The sequence below is a fragment of the Anastrepha ludens genome, chromosome 2 (assembly GCF_028408465.1).
Source record: "Anastrepha ludens isolate Willacy chromosome 2, idAnaLude1.1, whole genome shotgun sequence".
Classification (NCBI taxonomy): Eukaryota; Metazoa; Arthropoda; class Insecta; order Diptera; family Tephritidae; genus Anastrepha; species Anastrepha ludens.
The window spans coordinates 132,233,004-132,257,961 of NC_071498.1; positions in this window are offsets into that span (position 1 = coordinate 132,233,004).

Genomic DNA, 24,958 nt, shown 5'->3' on the forward strand with positions numbered 1-24,958 from the left:
CAAGTTCCAAAAAGAACACGATCTTTCACCCCAGCAAAAAAAGGTTCGGTGCGAAAGAGCAAAGGAGTTGTTGCGCTTGCACGAACGTGGCGAATTTCCTAACATTGTGTTTTCTGATGAAAAAATGTCCCAATTGAACAGTTCATAAACACTCAAAACGATCGTGTTTACTTGACCGAACGCTCATACGAGAATTTGAGCCTACGTATGGCCACTCGAACCAATTTCTCATCGCAAGTAATGGTTTGGGCCGCCGTGACCGCTGATGGACGCTCTCCAAACGTTTTTATCGAGTCTGGTGTCAAAGTGAAGGCGACTTATTATCGGGAAAATGTTTCAGAAGCTGCTTTAGAGTCGTGGACACGCAAACATTTCGGTCGTAGACCATAGACGTTCCAACAGGACTCGGCACCGTCTCAAAAAGCTCGTGTGAACCAAGAATTGTTAACAAATCATGTTCCGCACTTCATTTCGTCCACACAATGGCTTTCGAATTCGCCAGACGCAAATCCGATGAACTATTCCATCTGGTCCACTTTGGAGAGCAAGGTGAGGACTAAAAAATATACCAGTATGGATGCGCTGAAAAAAGCGATTATACGAGAATGGGCCAAAATACCTCAAGATCACATTCGCGCAGCATGCAACTCATTTTTTGACCGTTTGAAGGCTATAGTCAAGGCAAAAGGTGGTCATATCGACCTAAAGTGAATAAATGCCAAAATTGCAATCATTTTTGAACAATTTTGTCTTTGAAATCAATAAAAACTAATTTCACACAAAAAATGTATGGTGTTTTGAACAGATAACACTTCATATCGTTCACCCTGTAGTTCATTTCCATCGTTTAAGGCAACACCTAAGGTTTTTTTCTGTAGACACCGGAAGTTTCTTTAATTTTTTATGTAGAGTATAATCGTTATTTCAGAACACTGAATATTTAACCAATTATGCTTGGCATTCTTAATTTCTTTTCGTTTAACATTGTGCAGGCGTCTGTATTACGTGTCATTTTTAGACTTAAATTTTCGTCTTTCCTCCATCAATGCTAATATTTTGTCATTCGTCCATTTTTGTTTTCCTTCAATTTTCTTTAGTTTCAGTCTTGAATCATGAGTTTCGGTAATTTATTCGTTGTATTTTAAAAAATGTTTATAGTATGATTCCATTTTGCCTCTACATCCATATGTTCGGTGTTGTTGTCTTGGTAAATTAAGTTTATTATATTTTTATTTATGTCTTTTCTAACAGCAGCGTTAATACGTTGATATTGAAGAAGTTGAAGCGACGGTTTATAATCTTGTGTACGCTTTTTTGCACGTGACAATCGTATTTTAATGTTGGCATTTAATAAATTGCGGGTTCAGCTCTAGTGAAGACCGGATGCTTTACACTCGATGTCGTCAAATACCAAAACTATTTGGCAAAACTAACTCAGCCCTTTCCAAAGAGGTCCAACAGCTAAAATCCAGAAAGCGACCATTGAATTACAAGTCTGATATTAACACAATACTAGAGCTAATGGACGAAATACAACTGGATATTACGCTAATGCCTGTTTCAGCTATAAAATAGGATTATTGGTTGCTTAATACTAAATCATTTATTACGGATTATTACAAGACACGCCAAAGAAGACACAAATGATGTAAAGTAGGCACAGTTGTTCATGAAAGCCGTTTAACCTTTATCGGAAAGGCATTGAGAGTTTCTTTTTACAGACGGCTGAAAATCTAATGCCGGCATAGTCTGCGCTGCTGTGGATTCAAACGATACCACTCAAAGACGCGGCATACTTCCACCCCATATTTGCCAAATCTGCCCATTTTATGCAATTATAGCCTTTACTCTGTATTTGAAGGCGTCAGAAACCTTAACAACACCAGTGAACCCATAGTGGCCATGCAGCAAGTGATAATCGAGCTAGGCAAGAATGTGTAACTAATATGGTTACTGGGCCATGTCGGCATAACTGATAACGAGCGTGCTGATGAAGTCGCGAAATCTCCTCTTCCCACTTGTATGCCTTTCTCCAGTGGAAAAGTGGTTCAATTCGGGATAGGTAGGAGTTTAACCTGCTAAAAAGGTGGTAAGAGTCTCCCGATGAATGTCGGTAATTGTCTGTCTGTACACTATCCGCCCCAGTAATTGTCGATCTGTTTTGTCTTGGATCTCGTCCGCGTAGTTAAGGAGGTGCCTCCTGACATGCCTGGGAGGTGGCTCAGGCTCAAGCAGGTGTCTGCATGGGTGAGACCTGCAGTGACAGCAGGAACTGCTTGCTGAGCAGTTTATTATGCTCCTTCACTGGAAGCATATGGCACTCGTCTTGTAGATGTTGTATTGGAGACATCAGTAGACATCCTGTCGCAGTCTTAATGGCAACATAGTTTAGCCGGCCGGCCTTTTGCCTTAAATGTCTATAGCAAAATTTCTTTGTCTTTGCCCCAAGTGCTGCCGGCAAGCGATTTGAGGACCGATTCTGCGATTCTGTACTTTAGTGGCAACAGCGGTTGTATGCGCTGTGAAGGAGAGCAAACTATTGAGGATAACTCCCAAGATTATGGGGTTGTTAACAGTCCGAATTGGTGTGTCATCGACTTTTACCTTAAGTTGCAGTTTGACCTCCTTTGTCCATGTGGTGAAGAGGGTCACCGTGGACTTAGTGGGATAAAAGTTGTAGGTTCTTCGTAGTGAAGAAACGAGAAAGGCAGGCGAGGTAGTCGTTTACCTTGGCGCACAGGCCCTCAATGTGAACGCCATTATCGTGCAGTCCACGGCGTATGAGACCAGGGAGCCTCCCTTTGGTGGTTGGGGGAGTTTCGAAATATATAAGTTAAAAAGCAAGCGTGAAAAGACCACCCTGCGGAACTCCTGGCTTTATTTTCTTCTGTTTTGAAATTTGGTCTCGAAATAGCAGCGACGAATGACGACCACTCAGGTAGTTTGCAGTCCACCTCTTCAGCCCTCGAGGGAGTGTCGACTATAAATATTATATCATCTAGTAGCATGACTGTATCGAAAGCCTTTTTTAGGTCCAACGTTACTAAGACAGACAGACCTCTCTCAGGGACGGTTTTGGTTGAGCCCGCGGTTTAGCTGAGTGTTAATTACGGTGAGTACTGTGGTGGGGCTGTGCACTCTTCGGAAGTCATGGTGGTGTGAGGCTTCAAGAGTCTTCACTACTGGGGAAAGGAGAGTTATCGGACGATAAGACTCCCCTTGGGTGGCGGGTTTCCCTGGCTTCAGTAGTGGGACCACTCTCGCTGATTTCCACTTGTCAGGAATAATGAGAGGGGACATGGACGTATTGAAGATCCTTGTGAGGTATATTTATTATTTTTAAATTGTAATTAATTATAATAAATAAACAACTTCTTATCCCACTTGAGGAACAAGAACTACAGTACATACGTGCATATAATAAAATGCCCAAAAAGTATGGATCCACCGGATTTAATCCACGTATGTACTCTTAAAGGTAATGTTAACCAGGCATTGGGAAAACGTTTATTAATGGTTTACTTTTGGATTTTCAGAGAACTGAGGAGTTGCAAATTGTTTAATTGGTGTTTAAAGTGATAGGAGAGCAAACGAATTTTCGGGAGGGAAGGACAAACTGTTTAGTCTGGCTCTATCCTAGACTCTTAATCCAGTGCCGTGTGAATTCTCTGTCCTCCCAGTGTTTAATAAATTCTCTTATGAGGGCTTTGTTGAGCCCACAAATGAATTCTCATTCATGGAACTTTGAAATAGCGCCTAATTTCGCTAAACAGTCCTCCTGTTCGTGGCCATCATTACCTTCATTTTCTGGTACCCAGCCTAACAAAATTATGTCTCCCCAGAAGGAGATTAGGATTGTTTTAGTGGCACACCAGACGACGCATTTATAACCCCACCTCACCTACCAAAACAACAAAAAAAACGCATTCCTCAATGAGTTTGGATGTTATCATGTAACACTGCAGTTCGCATAAGACTGTCTGACTACCATATGCGCTTTGAAGCTCTGCTTCTTTCAAGGCATTCTCTGCCACAAATTTTTTTATGCCGTGGATTTCCGGCCGAGTCCAATTCAATGTATGGCTATAAATATATATATACATATATATAATTGGCGCGTACGCCATTTTTGGGTGTTTGGCCGAGCTCCTCCTCCTCTTTGTGCCATGCGTCTTGATGTTGTTCTACAAATGAAGGGACCTACAGTTTCAAGCCGACTCTGAACGGCAGATATTTTTTATGGGGAGCTTTCTCATGGCAGAAAAATACTCGGAGGTTTGCCATTGCCTGCCGAGGGGCGACCGCTATTAGAAAAAACTTTTTCTTAATTTTAGTCTTCCACCGAGATTTGAACCTAGGTTCTCTCTGAATTCCGAATGGTAGTCACGCACCAATCCATTCGGCTACGGCGGCCCGATCTAACATAGTTATCTTAAAATTACTTGAGATCCTTAGCACAGGAGTTACGGGATCGCGCAATTGCACTACATTTCTCACACAGGATTGTTTATGATTTTCTTTGCAATTTTCTTGCCCTATGAAATTCCCGATATTTTAGCAGAAATATTATTAAGCTTCAACGCTCTTAAGGTAGCCTCCTTCTTTATCATGATCGGGAAGGAGGTATTCCTAGAAGTACATTGAGTGCCCTGAATTTACTTTATGAATTTACCAAAGATATGCCCACTATATCATGTGGACTCGGAATTTATACTAACGGCAGTCCCGATGATTTTGATACTGCATGAGCCCTTTGAATTGTATGAACCTTTCTAGAGCATAAACGTGACTCAGGTCGTTAGAAAAGAAATACTTCTTCTTATAGTTCTACTTATAGTCAAATAAATTGATTCCTAAGATTTTTTTAAATTCATATAACAAAACACACGAAAACAAATACATACCTATACATAGGATTGTGTGAGTTTATAGAAATACATGCGCGATAGACAGAATTTTCGTAACTTGATTTACCTATTTTTTCTCTATGCACGGAATTTTAGTTTTTTCTAGCTGAAATTTTTCGAGCCGCTCTTAATTAAAATGTGACGATTATATTATAATTATATAAAATATAAATTTTTAAAAATTAGTTCAATAATTTTAACTTTTTTTTATCATCTGGTCATACTACCGGCGATTGCGATTATTGTTGGTTTTGGCGATTAATCGTATGTTATTTGCGCGTGACATTTACATTTTTTTACGTTTTTTTTTTACATTTATTAACATTTTTTTTCAAATTTATTCTTCTTCTTCTTGTTCGAGGATTCAAATTTCTCTCTCGCGACTGCAGTGCTGTCTAGTTTTGCATATAAAAAAGCACACAAATGCCCATTTGGGCATAAATATATCTACATACAAATATTTTCTCAATATTTTATATTATGCTCGAAGATACATCTATAAATACATATAAAGCAATAACTAACTGAGCAATTGATGTTAAAGTATATGGGGAAAGCAAAAGGAGAACAGGAAGGCTAACAACATAATTTTCTTACAGACACTTAGGCGCTACGTACATTAACATAAATAATTGTTTGATAGCAATTTACGTGGCAGATGAGGGCCTCATGAGTGGAAGCGAGAAACACTTTTAAGATAAAATAAATAGTCTACGGCCCATCGAGGCGTGTATAGCAAATACAGTGGTGGCCGAAGCAGTAGATCATTGGATTTTATCTTTACTGCGAACATTAAATCGCAATTTTTATGTATAGTAGTATTTCCATGTTTTTCTTCTCTGTTTCTTATTCTTTTTAATTCACAAGGTAAAAGCCCAAGCAATCTTATTTATTTATTTAATTGACTTAGTTATTTCAATTTAAAGAAAAACACAAAAGTTCTTAAGGAACAGAAAAGTTCTTACTGACTATTGAGTTAGTGCTAATACAAATAAAATAACGAGCGAAAACTAAAATAACAATTATATCAGGGAATTAAATAATACATTCAACAAAGAAGATAACTGATTTTTAGTAATTGTAGAATCTAACCATACGGATTTCGAGATCTCATTAAATTTCTCAAAGAGTCCGAGCAATAGCTGCATTGGACTCGAGATTCGTTTTAAATAATTTGAATATCCGGGTTGAACAAAGCGATCAGTCATTTCTTCCCAATGCCAACCGAGACTAATCGAATACACCATGTAAAGCCAAATTCTACCTCTGCCACCACCAACAGGTGCCAAGTAGAGTACTCTCCTCAGCTCTGCTCGTCGAGAGAGGACTTTATTGCTCAATTGCCTATTCAGTTACTAAAAATTCAAGAAATTACCCTTACTGACCGGCGTTGATAAAACAAAAGGTTGCGTTTAAGCCGGGACTCTAACGGCAGAAATGGAAGCTTTTAGTTTCAAGTAAAAGAAAATGTTTATTCAATGCACGAACTGTATGCTAATTTTTTGTTTGAATAAATACTAAATACAAATCTCAATTTCTAATAATATCTGTAGATATACATACATATACAACGATCTCGATTTTACCCGATTACCCCTTTTATTGGGTATTTCGTCGAGCTCTTCGTCCTATTTTTGGTGTGCGGAGGCACCTACAGTTTTATGAGAAACATTTTTATGGCAAAAACACATCCGGAGTTTTATCATTGCCTGTGGAGGGGCGATCATTATTAGAAAAAGTTGCTTCTATCATCATCTCCAGCCCCCTTTGCGCCTAATAAAAACAAGTTTTAATTTGCCCTGAAGAATTCGTTGTCTGCCAGTAAAATTTTAATCAAAATCGGTTCAATCCGCTTGGATACTAACAAGGAATAAACTGTCAGAGAGATAAAGAATTCCCAAACTGTTATGTAGAATACTTGTATGTATGTAAAAATAGATAAGTACGCAGAAATTACCCTAAGCTCTCATTTTGTGCTGCATAAAAAATGTCCAGTAAAATAGTAAATTAACAATATGTTATTGGAATAAAATATATATGTATTTTATTTTACTTAGGCAGGCATAGTAAATTGAAAACTCTGAAGCCGTTTTTCTCAACATTCCAGTTAAGTGATATGAGCTTAAAAATCCGTTCATTTCAAAATCACTTTTCCAAATTTTCCTACTTTCCCTGTTTCTAAAAAATAAAAAAAATAAAGCAATTCCTCCAATCCCATTCCTCAACCCCAAAAACATATACTCTCCATCCTTACTCGCGCACAATAGTCTGCGCATTATTTGCGTTGTGGCTGTTAACACAAGCAAAAAACAAAGAAAAACCCAGTTATCTACACTTTGCATCAGTGGCGCCAGCAAGACAAATCCAAACAGATTAACGAAACCAACGCAAGACTGAGTCTTAGGGCCTCTATGCTCCCGAGAGGGGGAACAAGGAAAAAAATATGTTTTATCTAAACGTATATTAAAAAATTAAGTGCCAATGAAGTTTCAATTCTTTTTTAGTTGTAGTAGAAATAACTATTTATTTATATGCAGTATTTTACTTTTTAAAGAATAAAGAGATAACAAAAGTGCGAGCAAGTATTAAATATGCCTTAAAAGTAAATAATTTGCAATTCATTAAACATTTTCATGAAAGTTCTTGCGTTATGGCCACAACTGTGTATTCATGATGAAGATTTGAGTTAAAGTCATAGCAAATATGCAGTACTGTACATACTAATTATGTATGTATTTATGAATGTATAATGAGACACTTATTCAATTAAGAAAAACATTTTAAATTTGCGTCTTATGAGATGATTTTAAAAGTGTGCATTTATTTAGAGGTGTAATAAAAAGTGCTAGGGAATGCAATAAAATCAAACAAATGTGGTTTAAGAACAAAAATAGGGCAATTTTCAGAAAAATTGATGATTCTTAATCATAAAATAGAAGCATTTCCATTTTCTTCCTTCTCTCGAAATGCGTGCGTGTGTAATATACGCCTCGAATATTTCTATCGGCACTTAAATGCAGTTTAGCTTTAACTACAGCTGAGCATCGGAATAAAATTCCTGAACTCTCATGAAACTGTTATTGTAGTGCAGCACGTTCTCTCGCTTTCAGAAATCAGTTAACTCAATTGTGTTGGCCTAACATAAAATGTTATGTTAACAGTGATAGCAGTATTAGAAATGTAAAAGTTTTGCAGAAGATAATTTGAAAGGAATAATTAATTAATTATCCTTTGTGCATATATGGAAAATTACTACAATTTTGTTGTTCTCTATTAAATTATATGTTACATAAGCACTTACATATGTATATATTTCTTTATAAACGAAGTTAATAATCTCTCTATTACAGAACATGAAACTCTCTCCGTTATGTACGCTTCACAGACAGCTCTGTTACCAGCCAACCTGTACGTGTATAAACAACAATCAGCTCTTTTCGTTAACTCTATGGTGGTGAAAATTGTGTGAGGAATTACTTTGTAGTGTATTTTAAAATCTTTTAGTGCTTGAAAAAATGCTTAAAAACACACCTCCCAAATGAAGCTAAAGGGTTAAGATGCTGGCTTACATTCGCTTCAATAACGACGAAATCATTGTACAAAAATATAAGTAAAAACTCTCTTCATCTTCCTGTTTTTTGACAGGAGTGTAATGGTGTGAGTGAGTGCTTGGTATTTTTGCTTGAGCGCATTCGCGGGGTTGCTATGTCAAATTAGAATTTTTTTATGTCAATAGAATATCAAAAAAAGAAATCTTAGACTTGGAAAATTTATATTAAAAAATATTTTTAATATATTTCTTAGCTACGAGTATAATAATGCTTTTTATTGAGAAATATCTGAATTAAATCATTTTTTATGCAACCATGTTACGCTTTGGAATCGGGAATCAGGGATCCGAGCCGTGGACATTTTTTGATACCCAACTGGGAGATCTGTACAATGACCAAAACAAGCCTCATCCGAGAGCATGATTTTTTGGTTCATATCAGATCTGCATATTTACAACCCAGCCGGAATTTTTATAGAACTTTCTAATATAATAATATAATTTAATAATTTCGACAAGCCTCAAATGATGAAATAGCAAACTTTGCTCATTTTTTATCTCAACTCGTTTTCATTGGAAACCTTCACAGCTGCTGCAGCATAAAAATCGGGAAAACTATCGCTGCTATCTGGCGATGAAATTATACAAAATTAATCATCCTTTCGAATTACATATTTGAAATTTTTAGAAATGGTGGCGTAGTCAATCATGGTGTACAAAAAAACGATTAAAGATTTAAATAAAGATTTCCATAACTCAGAATCATTTTGTTCGTTATTTAGTTAAAAATTTATTCAAAACCAAAATTGGATGATTGATTTTGTGCCATAATCTAGGTCCCTAAAGAAAGGCATTCCCAAGCATGATCTGCTAATCGTACGATTTGAAATCAGTGCAACGCGAAACAGGCAAAAATTTCTTACTTTCATTGCAAATATTCAAAAATATTTTGCAAATCACGCGAAAGTTTTAAATAAATTCAATACATTTTCTTTTTTTGAGGTTGGACTATCATAAGTGGGAGCCAAGATACCTAAATCTTACCCCCGCCAGAGCAGAGCAGCTAAGGAGAACGTGGTGACATGATTCCACTTCATCCTCCATACAGCTGACTCAAAAAGGACTTGAGGTAATTCCAAGTATCACAGCATGCATACCACTCGGTTAATGTCCTGTGAGAATACCCACAAAATTCGACAGTTGAGATTTCGTCGACTTCAGAAGATCCCTCGAACACCTCCGATCCACGCGTGTCCAGAAGAATTTCGCAACCTTACAAGTTTGTGCACTTGCGCAACGCTCGCTGAGTTGGTGCTAAGCCCATCTTTCCAGGAGCAGACCGCAGGTAGTCAGGAGGATCTTAATTCTCTTCCTTCATGGGGAAATCACCTCACATGTCCCTTGTCTTGGCAGCTCATCCGCCTCACAGTTTCCCGCAATGTCGCTGTGACCAGGAACCCAGATGAGGCTTATGTCAAAGAATTCAGTTTCAAATATACCATCATTGAGCCGAGGGCCTTAATTGCCGCTTAGCTATAGGAGTAAATACATATTTACTTTCTTGACAGTTAATACGCAGGTGAGTAGCCAATCAGCTGCTTCTTTGAATGCGGAACACATTGCAGTAGTTCAACACCTGAGTCTGATAGGGAGTACCTCGCAGTATACTTTTTACCGATTTCTTCCTCTCCAGTTAGTTCCACCAGACTATGACTCCATATAACAAAATTGGCTTTATAATGGTAGTATAGAGCCAAAATACAACTCTAGCCGAGAGGCCCTATTTTTAACAACAGCACTCTTTCATCCATACAAGGCTATTGTTGCCTGCTTTACTCCTCTCCTCGGTATCCACATGACAGTGGATAAAGGGGAACTGTACAAAATATTTCTCAGGAAAGCGCAGAAAAGTTGGAGCTCAAATTTCTTCATGTGTTATTTAGAAAACCCTTTGGCCCCAGTTCAATAGACGCAGGACGCAGAAAGTTCTGGGGACTCCACGCTATTCAATTACCAAACTCGTAGTTGTGTTTAAGGGGCATTGGTCGATTGGTACATAGGCGGAAAAGCTAGGTTTACTATTTAATCACCATTGCAGAAGCTATGGGGACCATTCAGAGAAAGAGACTGTTAAGCATTTTCTCTGGACATGACCGGGTTTGGCAGCTAGACGATTAAGGTCACTGGTTCCTCCTTTCGTCGACAGCCTGGGGCAGTACGCCAAGCTAAATCCCATCAACCTTCTCAATTACAGCACGAACTCTGACTGGCTGTAGGTATCTGTCTGTTGAAGGTCTTATAATGGTATCAAAACAGCACTTTAGTGTTACTTGGGGAGTGCCAATATGGTATCTCAACTATTTCACCTACCAGCTGAATAAATCACACCAGGCTTTTCTTTTATACAGGGTGGCGCACGAATCGTGCTACAAAAACAAAACGTAATAACTTTTTTTCTAATCAATGTATTTAACTTTTTGTTTTTTTATTGTATAGATAATTCAATTTTATTTTATGTAACTAATTAGTTTTGAAAATAATAGAACGTAAATGACCTCCATGCTCATTCACGCATATGCGACACCTGATGAGAAAATTGTTCATTGCGCACTGAAGGGTTGAAGTCGGGATCGCCTCAATTATTGTTGTAATGGACTGCTTCAATTCAGTCAAATTACTTGGTTTTGCTTTATACACCTCTTGTTTGAGATAACCCCATAAAAAAAAATCTGGTGCAGTGAGGTCAGGTGACCTTGGGGGCCAGCGGAAAGTGGAATTTCTGGATATCAATTTATTTCTAAATTTTCGTTGGAGCTCCTCCATAACCGGTCTGGCTATATGTGCAGTTGCTCCATCTTGCTGGAACCAAATGATGTTAAAAGGGATACGTCTTCGCCGCAGTTCTGGATAAAAAAACTCCTTCGACATGTTTAAATAACGGTCCCCATTTACAGTCGCTGTTACACCGTTTTCTTCGAAGAAGTATGGCCCGACAATGCACCTTGATGAAACCTCGCACCACACTGTGACTCGTTCTGGGTGCAGTTCCATCTCATGGAGTATTTGCGGATTTGATTGACTCCATATACGGCAATTTTGCTTGTTTACATTGCCGTTTAGATCAAAATGGGCCTCATCAGACATAAACAAGCAATTTATGAAGTTGTTGTCTTCTTCGGCCATTTCAATAATTTTTTGGCAAAATTCCAGGCGAATAGGCAAATCCAGAGGGTCTAATTTGCTTGTGATTTGAACTTTGTACGGAAACAAGTTTAAGTCATCATGAACTATCCGCTGCAATGACCGTTTGCTAAGTCCAATTTGCGCCGACAAGTTACGAGTCGAAACTCTTGGATTTGCCTGAATTGACGATGCTACAGCCGCGATTGTGGCTTCGACCCGAACATGGGGATCTCGATGGTACGGTCTGCGTGCGATGCTTCCAGATTCAGCAAACATGTTCACCAGCCTCATAATGGTCCATCTGCTCGGGGGAGTGCCGCCAAACTCCCGCCTAAATTCCCTTTGGACGGAAATGATGGACTGCAAAGCATGGTACCGCTGCACTATCTAAATCCTCTTTTCGGTATCCCAAGCCTCCATTTTTTGTAAATCTAAATACTAATCTGCAAAATAAAAAACAAAAAAGCCGATTACTCACACAGAAAAAAAGTTATTACGTTTTGTTTTTGTAGCACGATTCGTGCGCCACCCTGTATTTTACATATTTTCAGCACCTCATGTGATGTGCTGTAATTCGGCATTTTTATCGAATATTTCGGTTTTTTTTAAGTGAGTAGATTAGCTCGTAAAAAATTGTTGTCCGATGATTTAATGGCATTATCGGGCATACATTTAAATTCTTTCAACAGCTCCTTTTGGAGGTATCCACTTCTGAATACAAAAGTTCTTTATAAATTGGTTGCTTGGGGAATAAGTTCGTAGCGTTTTACAGAAGACTTTCAGTTAAAAAAAAAACAATAATTATAGGTAAGTTAATTAAATCCCTCTCTTCGACCAATTTGTTGATACGGTTCCGCCAAAAACCCTCTAGTCTGGTGTTAAAGATGTTGTTGAGCCAGGTTTTAAGAACCTATTTGTTATCGAAGGTAACGCGCTTCATATGGTTTGACTTGTGCAACAGGGGGCACGGCGTTGTCGTGAAGTAGTATGGTTTGGCCATGTCGATCAGGTATTTTCAGCCCAATAGCCTCATTTACGCGGTGTAGCTGGACAATGTAGAGCTCCTTGTTGACCGTGGCATTCTTTTCAAGTATTTCCCAGTGCACCACGCCCTCCCAGTCCCACCAAACACATATCATGATCTTCTTTAGATGAAGATCCGACTTTACTCTCGGCTTTGGCGTATCACCTGTAGTCACCCACTCCTTTCTTTGCTTTTACTGATGTATAGGCAAAGTTTCTCATCTCCCGTGTCTATTCGATACAAAACGCACTGTTTATGACGGCGTGTTGCTCGATGGCGGCTGAGATGCTGAGAAGCAATTTGAAGGCGATTTTCTTTTTTTTTCATTGAGCTCGTGAGGCACCCAGGCTCCCAATTTTCGATAAATCCCATTGAAAGAAAGTGGTTGGGAATCGTTTTATGATCGCTGCTCATTTTTTCTTCCACTGGTTTGGCAACTGTTCTCCTTCAAAAGTGATTTGAGACGTTCTTCATCGAATTCAGAAAGCCTTCCGCTGCGGGACTTGTCATCGACGTCAAAATCGCCATTTTTGAACTTTGCAAACCATTCCGTGCTGTAGACTCGCCTAAGAAACCTTCCCATAACGCATCGCAAACATCCCAGGCTGCTTCGACAGCTTTTTTACCTTAATGAAAAGCAAGGAAGAGCAGGAATCGAAAATGTTGATTTTTGCCTCCTGGCTATTCCATTTCTAAAGCTCAAAACTAATAAAAAATTAAATAACTGAAAAATACAATTAACGTAGTTTTGCAGAGCAGAAAGAGTTCTATCGAATGAATATCCAGTCTTTGCCAAATAGCAAACAATTCCTTGTAAAATAAAAGAAAATATAAAAACGCTATGAACTTATTCCCCAACCCAATTATTTTCAGTATTATTTTTCAAAAATGAAAGGACGCAAAATATAAAAGCCAACTCTCGTATCACATTTGCAAAGTCTAAAAATATTTATTAGATGTACAGATAGAAAGTTATTAATATTAGTTTTTATGAAATTACGATTTTACGGCTCAGAATATTTAAATAGAAACTACTCACAAACTACAGATTCAAAATCAAATAGTTTAGCACTTCATGGACTCGAAGTTAGAGTTCGGAAATTTACATACGCCGAATCTAAAAAGTTTATGAGAAGCACCAGCCCAAAGCGCATGAAGCTAATTAAATGTTCAAATTTTATATAAAAAGAATTTTGCGATAAAATACACGAAATATTAGAGAATGTCTTAACAAAACCAAAAACCAAAAAATAGTTCAGGATAAAATGAGGCACTTTATTTGCGGCCGACAGTCAAAAACGTGGCTAAACAATAAATGGCGCTAAAAGGTGATTTGCACGCCTTATTTAGTCGAATGATTTTCTGCGACAAAATGTGGCGGAATGTCGCAGGACGCAAGACTGGCAAACGCTACGAGCGAGGTGCGGTAAGCGCCCAGGGGAATGTGGCAACCAGTTTAAACGGAAGCCATGCCTGTCGCGCACGCGGACGCAAGAAATTTCATACTAATTGGCATAAATACCAAGTGACGCACAGTAGCCAGGCAGCAAACGACAAACAACAACAACAACAAACACACTATAGCAACAGGCGCGGTCGCCAGTGGATAAAGAATAATAAAGTGAAACAAAGCCACTGACTATAGAAGAAAGAATCAACAGTAAGCAGCAATAACAAATGTAGCTGGCGTAATGGCAATAACACCACCAAGGGAATAGTTTATGGAGGACATCAGAAACAAAAAAAAAACAAAAACTACAAATAAAATAATCTTGCAAGAGGCAAGCGCACGGCAGCAGCCGATAGCCACACGATGATGAGATCTTCACCTTGGAAATCATTAATCGTTTTGCCTCGACATAATATTGATGAGGGGCTTTTGCCAACTTTGTTGCTGTTGCTGCTGCTGCTGCTGCTGCTGCTGTGTGCCGCTAATGCCATGCTGTTGCTAGCTAAGGCACTTGTTGGCAGCACCTATCGCATGTAGACGGCAGACGTCTACTGCAAAACCGCCACCAACACCACCACCGCCAACACCGCTGCTTCTTCGTTGGAGTGCAAGTTTTTGTTTGTTGGCCAACAACAGCGTTGCTGGTCGACGGAACTCGTTGATGGAATGTTCATCGGACCAATTGAAATTGCTGTGACAACAATAAAAATGCAACTTTTTGTTACCATCACCGGTCACATCAACTGTTGGCGATTGTCGACAATCGACTGATCTATTGTTCGCTGCCCACAACTGCCTATAAAAACACACACATGCGCGCATACATGTGCGTCGTCTTGTTGTCAGTCACTGGCCATTGGCCGCATGGACAACAATTAAGTTAAAGCTGATCAAACGATTTGTAGCTGTAAATTCAACGCCAACATGTGCGCGCACACGCGGTAACTTTTACGACTACCTGTTTGGGAGCTATCCCGCGTCCGCCAGCCGCCAGCCACTGACTGTTGCTGCAATTTTGTATATAAATTTGTTTGAGAATGTTTCTGTTATTGCTGCTGCTGCTGCTGCTGACTTATTTGTTGGCTTGTTTGCTGCCATAATATATTTTGTTGTAAATGCTTTTTTGCTGTTATCACTGCTGACAGTTTTTATATCAGTTGCCAACAACTGTTGCAGTTTGCTGTTGTAAGTGATTGCACTCGTCATCATCAGCGTCGTCATCGCGTCTGTCTTTGTTGTTGCTGCGTTGTCGCGCAATAATCCAATTAATCGAACAATTCACTTTGTTCCTTCACGCAGCCTACATACAAGTATACGCACTTACACACACATACGTTTGCTGGGTTTGTATGTATGTGCATATTTGCACAAAATACGGAAGCACAAGGCTCAAAAGGGTGTCAAGGGAAGACCAAAGTGCCACAAATACTGATGTAAATTGGATTGTTGGCTCAAGATGATTTCATAATAGCCGAAAGGAAACAATCCCCTGGATTACTAGTAGCATGCAGGTGTGAATATATAATACATATATATACATTAGGCCGGGTCGATTTGTGGGGAGGCAAAAAAATCGCCCATTGCTCTGTGAAAATCATATTCTAGGGATCAAAATAAGAAACTTTGCCGAAGGAACCATACCTCTAAAACGAATTCTGATGTCCCCCAATTTGGGTCGAACTTTTTAGTTTCTTTTCTCATGTAAAGGCCAAAAATGGTGATATTTTGAAATGATTGTATGGGTGTTCCAGGGGGCATGGGTGGATCGGCCGTCCAAAGTTAGTGGGGGTCGGTAATACATTTGGACTCTATTGGAGCACTCTAAATGGGTCAAAGTGGGATTTTTCGTTCGACCTAGAATACGATTTTCACAGAGCGATTTTTAAATCGACCCGCCCTAATATACATATGCATACAAACACACACATACATGTAAATACACATAGCTTATTAACAAAAATATTATATGTATGCATATAACTTATTAAATGATCCCTTGTGCGGAGACCCACGGCAGTGGGGGTGGCCAGTCAAAAATTCTTCTGCAAACAGCTTACAAACTTCCGGTTTCGACCAGGTATCCACTGAGGAGAGAGAAGACGAGCAGGTTGTGAAATGGCGACGCTTATTAGGCTTCAGGACTCATCAAGGATTCAGCAGCCCTCGTTCAGCATGAGACGGCGCAGCAAGCGAGCGTCTAGGTAGTAGGTAGGTAAGTGAAATGATCGAAGCGCCGTTTTGATACCATTATGAGACCTCCAACAGACAGATATCTACAGCCAGCCAGAGCTGTTGATATAATGAAGAAGATTGATGGGATTGAGGTTGGCGCACTGTCCCAGGCTGACGAAGAAAGTGTCAGTAAGTCACTCAGTGACCTTAGTGTAGATAGATTATTAATGAGGTTTGCACTTCGACCTCATGGTCTTTTGTGCCCTCTACTCATCACAGTACCTCATCCAGGCCCAATCATTAAACTCAGCAGACAGCTGGGTTGGATTAATCATATGTGCCTTTCTTTTGGCTGCAGTTGACAAAGATGTCTCAACTTCTCCGCGCTATAGCACTGCATTCAAGTAAAAGGTACATTGGAGTCTCCTGGAACTGGTCGCAACATCGATAAAGTCAAACCAAGCCCGAATATTTACAGAGAAAGTGCTCAACCGTCAGCTTCTGCAAAGAGGGTTAAATGATAAACCTAGCTCTTCCGCGTATAGTTTCATTGTCCAATGACCGGTTAATACAACCACCAGTTTCGAAAATGAATGGATAGGAGTCTCCAGAACTTTCTGCATCCTGCGCCTATCAACTGGCGCCATAGGTTTTTCAAAATAGCCCACAAAGAAATGGAGCTCCATCTGTTCTGCGCTTTTTTGAGAAATAAGTTGTGCAATTCCCCTTTAACAGTAGTCAACGGGAAGGTGATGACTGGGTAGGAGATCTCTGAGACCAATCAAGACGACCCCTTCCGGGTAAGCTCATCAGCAATTTCATTTCCCTCTACGTTCCTATGCCCTGGACTCAGATAATAGTTTTGATATCCTCCTTTCAGGAGTTGACTTGTTTGGATCTGCACCATGGCGTCGTCAGAGCCGTGATCGCGGAATGACTATCGGAAAAGGTGTTAATACTCCCTCGTACTCACGTTTTCTAAACATTTTGCATGCCTGCAGGATCGCAAAGGCTTCTACCTGAAAAACATTAGCAGTACGAGTATTCGGCAATTTTAAGGAAATAGATAGATAAATTGGCTGATTCAGAGAAAACCCCTGCTCCGAGTCCCGATTCCATCTTGGATCCTTCAATGAAGACAGAGGTATCAGCTTCGGTGCAGATTTTCCTCCCGTTCCAATCTTGCCTACTTGGAAAGAGCCGCTATCTTGAAGCAAATTGCTCGCTATACAAATAGTTTAATAAAAACATTAATTAGTTGGTTAATAAAGGGTGATTTTTTAAGAACTATAGGAAAGTTTTTCAAAAAAACACACGTAAAATTCAGAAAAATGCATGAAATTTTTATTTAAATCTGTAATATCGATAATATCCATATAATTTAATGTTTGAAGATTATTTCATGCAAATGTTTCACTGCGACTGCGCTTCAAATGGTCCATCCGCTTTGTCCAATTTTGGCGTACTCTTTCCAATCTTTCGGCCGGTATCTCACATATAAATGCTTTAATGTTGTCTTCGAATGCGTTAATTGAAGAAGGCTTGACTGAATAGACATGAGCACAAAAAAGAATCTAATAGCGTTATATCGCACGATCTGGGTGGCCAATTGGCAGGTCCCGAACGTGAAATAAAATGTTCACCGAACTCGCCTCTCAACAAGTCCATTGTTACGCGTGCTGTGTAGCATGTGGCACCGTCTTGCTGAAACCACATGTCATGCAAGTCAAGCTCTTGAATTTTGGGCAAAAAAAGTTGGATATCATTTCACGGTAGCGCTCACCATTCACAGTTACGTTACGATTCGCAGCATCTTTGAAGAAGTACGGTCCAATGATACCTCCAGCCGATAAACCGCACCAAACTGTGACCTTTTCTGGATACATTGGTAGCTCTTGCAATTCTTCTGGCTGATCTTTACTCCAAAATCGCCAATTCTGCTTATTTACCTACCCATTGATCTAAAATGAGCTTCGCCGCCGAACACAGTTTTTCGATAAAAAAGTGGATCTTCGACCAACTTTCCAAGAGCCCATTCACCAAAAGTTCTGCGTTGCGGTAGGTCGTTCGGTCTCAATTCTTGCACCAGCTGTATTTTGAAAGGCTTCACACCTAAACCCTTTCGCAAAATTTTCCACGTTGTTGAGCAACAGAGGCCCAATCGCTGCGAACGGCGACGAATCGATAATTAATGGTCATCATTAACACTGGTCGATACAGCTGCGATATTTTCTTCAGTTTGCACTCTACGTAAGCGTGTTGGTGGTTTGATGTCCAATAATGTAAATTTGGTTCTAAATTTAGTCACAATAGCTCGAATACTGGTAGCCGCTTCGTGGGTCGATTAAACTGACCATAAAATGGAAGAAGCCCGCTATAAACTTTCTTAACAGAACTCGCATTTTTATAATAAAATTCAATGATTTGCAAGAGTTGTTCGTTTGTAAGACGATTCATGGTTAAATTATAGACCAAACTGAAGATGTTTGACAGTGACGTGCACGGGCATCAGCTGTCTGTTAGTTGACTAAAAGGCAGTCCAGAGTATTCTTTACAAGTCCAGAGTATTCTTAATAGTGTGATTGCATTATATTTGGCTGGAAAGCCACATTCAGCGATTGTTCGTGAGCTCGAGCACCTTAAAGTAAATAAAGTTTTTATTTATCGCACCATTACTCGTTACAATGATGCTGCTAGCATGGCGAAACGTCATGGAGGTGGTTATCAAAAGACTGCAACGCACCGTGAAATGGTTGAAAATGAGAAGAAACGACTCAAGCGAAATCCCCGCAAATGGCGAAGAAACTGAAACTAACTGACCGTAGATTTCGCTTCATACTGAAAAATGATCTCAAAGTCAAGCCTTACAAGATCCAAAAGGCGTATGATCTCACACTAAAACATCTACAAGTCAGACTTAAGAGAGCGAAGGAGTTGCTTCGTTTGTCCCAAAGCGGTCAATTTCCGGACATTTTGTTTTCTGACGGGACATTTTTTTAAATTGAGCAATTCGTAAACTCCCAAAAGGACAAGGTTTATTTAGCCGACCGTTCATACGATAATTTGAGCCATCGATTAGCCACCGGGAGGCAGCCGCTGTAGCCGCAGATGGGCGCTCTCCAATCAGTTTTATCGAGCCTGGCGTTAAGGTAAATGCGAAATATTATCGGTAAAGTATTCAGGAGCTTGCTTTGAAGTCGTGGGCAGACAAACATTTCGATGGCAGACCATGGACGTTTCAACAGCACTCGGCACCGTCTCACAATGCTCGAGTGAACCAAGAACGGATGAAATGCAACGTTCCGAAATTCATAAGGTCCACACATATATATACGAGGAGTGTTCAAAAAGTATCCCGAATTTTGAATTTTCGCAGGTTACGTTTATTCAAATTTCGATTTTTTTTGCCAAAAACAATACACTAATGATGCCACAGCCACCGTATTCCCAAGATCTGGCCCCTGTGTCTTTTTCTTATTCCCGAAACTGAAAAGGCCCATGAAAGGACGACGCTACGCTACGATTGACGAGATAAAGACGGCATCGAAGAAGGAGCTGAACAAGATAAAAAAAATACTTTTTGAACACACCTCGTACATAAATATATATAATTGGCGCGTACACCCTTTTTAGGTGATTGGCCGAGCTCCTCCTCCTCTTTGTGGTGAGCGTTTTGATGTTGTTCCACAAATGGAGGGACCTACAGTTTCAAGCCGACTCCAAACGGCAGATATTTTTTATGAGGAGCAGAAATACACTCGGAGCTTTGTTTTTGTCTGCCGAGGGGTGGCCGCTATTAGAAAAAACCTTTTCGTTTTGGTGTTTCATGCACGGAGATTCGAACCTACGAACTCTCGAATGGTAGTCACTCACCAACTGCTTCAGTTACGGCGACCGGCGGCTCTTACCAATTACAGGGTTGCCCATATTTGACGGACCCATGTGGTTTTTTTTTTAAATCAAAGAAAAACACAATTTTTTTGATGTTGACGATATTAATCATTTTATTTGGTTCAAGTAGATTTGTTGACATCACTTTTTAAATATGATATCTCTCAAATGGCCGCCTTGAGCCTGTACGGCATATTGTGCCCGTTTTGCAGCATTTTCCATAGTTTTAGTTTTTTTCCTCACGGATGTTGTTCTTGAGCCCTTCTATGGTCTTTGGCTTATTAATATAAACCTTTGATTTTAAATATTCCCACAAGAAGAAGTCAGGTGGCGTTAAATCGGGCGAACGCGGTGGCCAGTCAAAATCGCCATTTTTCGACATCAAACGAAGAGGAAACAATTTCTTCAAAAAATCGATTGCGGTGCGAGCTGTGTGAGGTGGAGCGCCGTTTTGTTGAAACCAGAACAGCCTCTTACGCTTTCGACGAATAATTGGCATCACAAAAGTGGTTATCATATCGCGATACCGCCAACGATTGACGGTAACAGCTTGACCATCTTCATTTTCAAAAAAAAAAAACGGCCCAATAATCGTTTTCGCACTAACGCCGCACCAAACAGTGACTTTTTCGTCGTAAAGAGGTACCTCTTGAATTTCGTGAGGATTTTCAGTGGCGTAAATACGGCAATTTTGCTTTTTTACCGTCCCATTCAATAAGATATGAGCCTCATCGGGCATGATGATTTTGTTCTTCTTCTTCTTCTTTTGACTTATTTTGTTGAATGTACATTTCAACAATCTGGGAGCGCTCGCTTGGCGTGTACTGTTCCATGGTAAAAATCTGCTTGGACTGACGCTTCCAACGCGGTATGTCATTAAGCGATCTGACGTCTCTGTCAAAAGATACAGGGTTGTCAGATGGGTCCGTTGAATATGGGCAACCCTGTTTATGTGATAAATTACATCTTGGAAATGCCGCCATGAGCCGCTCTACGATCGATTCATTAATGCCCACTTGCACTACAGCAGAAATATTCTCAACAGAACGTCCAGTTTTTGGTCTGCCCGTCCCTTTTCTATCCCTAACATAACAAATTTCTAGAAATTTGAATTGTCAACTCATTCGGACGGTTATTTCCATCAAAAAATTACGAATTTTGCGTTCTTAAAGACGGAACATATAAGTTTCAATAATTAATCAATTAACCCGTAGTTCGATCGTGTAAAATTGTACATCTGTATACTTGACAAATGTCAAAAATTACATAATGAACCGGTCTAGGAATTCTTCACTACTGGTGCCGCTACTAAGCCTCACTTTTAAAAGGCCCTTTACAACAACCGGATGTTTTATAACGTCCGCCTGCTACGAGTATTCAACATTTGTTGTTTCATTTCCATATTGGGCATCAATCGGCTGGCTCAGCGGGAAGGCTATCACGCGCTCGGCTCCCTTGACTAACTGCACCCGTTATTAAAGCAATAATGGTGTTATTTTCTAAATTTCAAAATAGACGAACTTTGGCAACACTCTACATTTATTATTCCACGAACTAAGTTTCAGCGACTTCCCTGTCGTCCGAATGTATCTCAATACCTTAACCCTGAGGCAGTTTTATTGTATTAAAAATTCATGATTTGAGAACTTTAATCCCACCAAGGTTCACATAGAAGTCTATTCCAAATGTATACCATTTATTTAATGCTTACCCTCCTCCGCTTTGCTCACAAATTAATAAGCGCCTCCTTCGTTCAGCTGACTAATATGAGTTTTTCTTTATTTAAATAAGTTCTCGCACGCTTGCTCTGATTTTTCTTTCTTTATCGCATCTTTCAATGCAGCGGAGTGCAATGATACCACCTCGACAACGACATGACGCTGCACCACATGCATTTGCGACCGTCTGCGGCAAGCAACAACTTAATTTGCGTTTTTGTTAATTTCAACGCGTATCTCAATTCAATTCGTTGCAATAATTGAGCAATTTCTCATTTAAATGAATTGCCAATTTCACGCAACGCCCTGCCAATAATGCCGCCTACCAACAGCAGCACCAAGCACCAAGCACCGGCCATGCCGTCAGCCAGTCAGCCAGCCCAACCCGACCTGTCACATTCGATTGCAGCCAATTTGGCCGGCACTAATAAATTGTCTTGAATTATTATCGCACGCCGCCTTGCAAAAACCATTTCCCTCCTCTCTGCCGTCACTCATCTTCAAATGCAATTATAATTATAAAACAATCAAAGCGCCAGATACAATAATAACAACGCAGTCAACAGCAGCAGTAGCAGCAGCAAATGAAACTGCAACAACAGTAGCGATAGCGATTTGGCATTTTACTTTGGCTGTACTACACCGGCCAGTTTTTGGGGCAAGTGGCACATTGCTGGTAGCAGGTGGTAGCCAACCGCTAACAGCCATCCACTTGGCACTCTCTTTACGCCGCATGTAATGCGAACGCAAATTGAAGTCGCTTAATAAATCGAACAACCATGTTAATGTGGCCAATTTACAAAAAACGCCCAGGCAGCCAGCACACAAACGATCGACACAGTGATCGACGATCAATGATCGCAACTGCTGGCATTGCCACAGTGCCACCACATAAAATCACTCTCGATTGCAATCGCTGATGTGGCTGCCACGGACACATTGCTGAAGGTGAGACCTTAAAGAATTTACGAGCCAAGTAGTGTAGGTAGCGTAGTAGAACCTGCGCAGCTGTGGAAGGGGCGAAAGGAATGGGGCGCAATGTCTGCCTAACTGTCGGCTATTGTGGTTTGCCAAATTGTGTGCTGCCTAAGGAGGCCAGTTGCGATCGTCAGGTGATATTGGCAGTCTCCTAAATGGAGAGTTTATTCATTTGTTAATGTGCGAGTGCAATTCTGGTTGCATGGATGGCTGTGTGTGTGCGTGTGTGTGTGTTTATGTGCTTACGTTCGGCTGGAATGAACTTGCAATGTTGTCCAAAACCAAGGAGAGGCTGAGCGATTGCTCGGTCGGATTAGCTGTTATGTGCACAGGAGACGCTGGGCCGAATTAAGTGGAATTGCGATCGCAGTCAGTGGTGTCGTGAAGTCACGTGGTGTACGAGCCGATCGGGACCAGCATAAGTAAGTGAGTAGCGACAAATAAATGTGAACGCGTTCGGTTGGTGATACAAGTAGCATTTGTGCCCGGTTGCCTTGTACGCCGGAGATTGTGATAAGCTTCTGGAATTGCTTGCTCAAGTGGTTTTAATAAAGCCGAATACGGAGCAAGAGGATCAGCAATGCAGCAGCGGTCCAAAGAAGGTTAAACGGAAGAGCAACAATGCAAAGTCTTGGCGAGGTGGGACATCTAATTATTATAAATAAACCAATCGGACAATAAAGATCAGTCCAAATGATGCAGCCAAAGTGGAGAGTGCCCACAAAAAAAAAACAAAAAAAACATAAAAATGATGGTTAAGCGTTTTGTCCATACAATGTTTTAGGTAGTGTTGCACACCAATAAGAACTTAATCTAAGTGCCACATCAAAATGCTGAGTGAGTGGGTGAGTGATTGGCATACAATCCAAATAATTAAAGGATTTTTCACTTCGTTTGGGATGTATGGAAGTGCGTTTGCACCTATTTATATAAGTAAAGGGTTTACCAATAAGAGGTGTTATTCCCGTAAAAGATCAATGGTTTCGTTGTTGTGTGACACGCAGCGCCGTCTTGTTGAAAATAAACGTTGTCCAGAACAATACCATCCAATTTCGGCCATAACAAATCGTTAATCCTCTCTCGATGGCGCAATCCATTCACCGTAACTGTTGCTCCAGCTTCATTTTCGAAAAAATAAGGTCCAATGACTTCGCCGGACCATAAACTGCACCAAACAGTCACACGTTGAGGATAGAGAGGCTTTTCAACAATAACTCTTAGATTTCCTGAGCCCCAGATCCGACAATCTTGCTTGTCGACGAAGCCATCGGTTTGGAAATGGGCCTAATCACTCAAGATGATTTTTCGATGGAATTCCGGGTCATTTTCATGCATTTCAACGACCCAATCAGCAAAGACACAACGTTGTAGATGATCGGTCGGCTTGAGTTGTTGTGTTAACTGGACTTTATTAGCCTTAAGACCCAAATCTTTATGCAAAATATGGTGTAATGGCACTTGTGGAATGCCTAATTCCAAAGAACGTCGAGGAATGGACAAACCTGGGTTTTCTTCAACCCTTTCGGCTACAACAGCAATACTTTCGGCTGCTCTTGAGCGACGTGCACAGGTTTTATTCTTCACATCACTAACTTGTCTCAACAGCTCTAATTTTTCACCAGCGGTCCGACAAGATGCTTCACGATGACCCAAAAATGTTCGAGTTTTACGAACCGTCTCTGCCAAATTTTCACCATTTTTATAGTGAATTTTAATAATTTCAAAGCGTGTATCATTCCATTTTTATTAATGGCGTAGTTTCTGCTTGTCAAATATCAAAAAATGACAGCTTCAAAAGTGACATCATAACACCAGTTATTGGAAAACCCTTTATATATTAAGGGGTTAGGGGTAGTCAGAGGCCCGAAAAAATGATGATTTTCACGAATTTTTTGTTGCTACTTAATTAATTTATTTAACAAAAATAAAAACATAGCATAAAAACATCATGTTTTAACTTGACTTCACCAAAATTTCAAAAAAAAAAATTAATAATTGCAAAAGTTATCGCTGTTTGTGTGAAGCCCGTTTCTCCAGAAGTCCCTTGCGGTGAACATCACAAGTCCTTGCAGATTCATCTAAAAC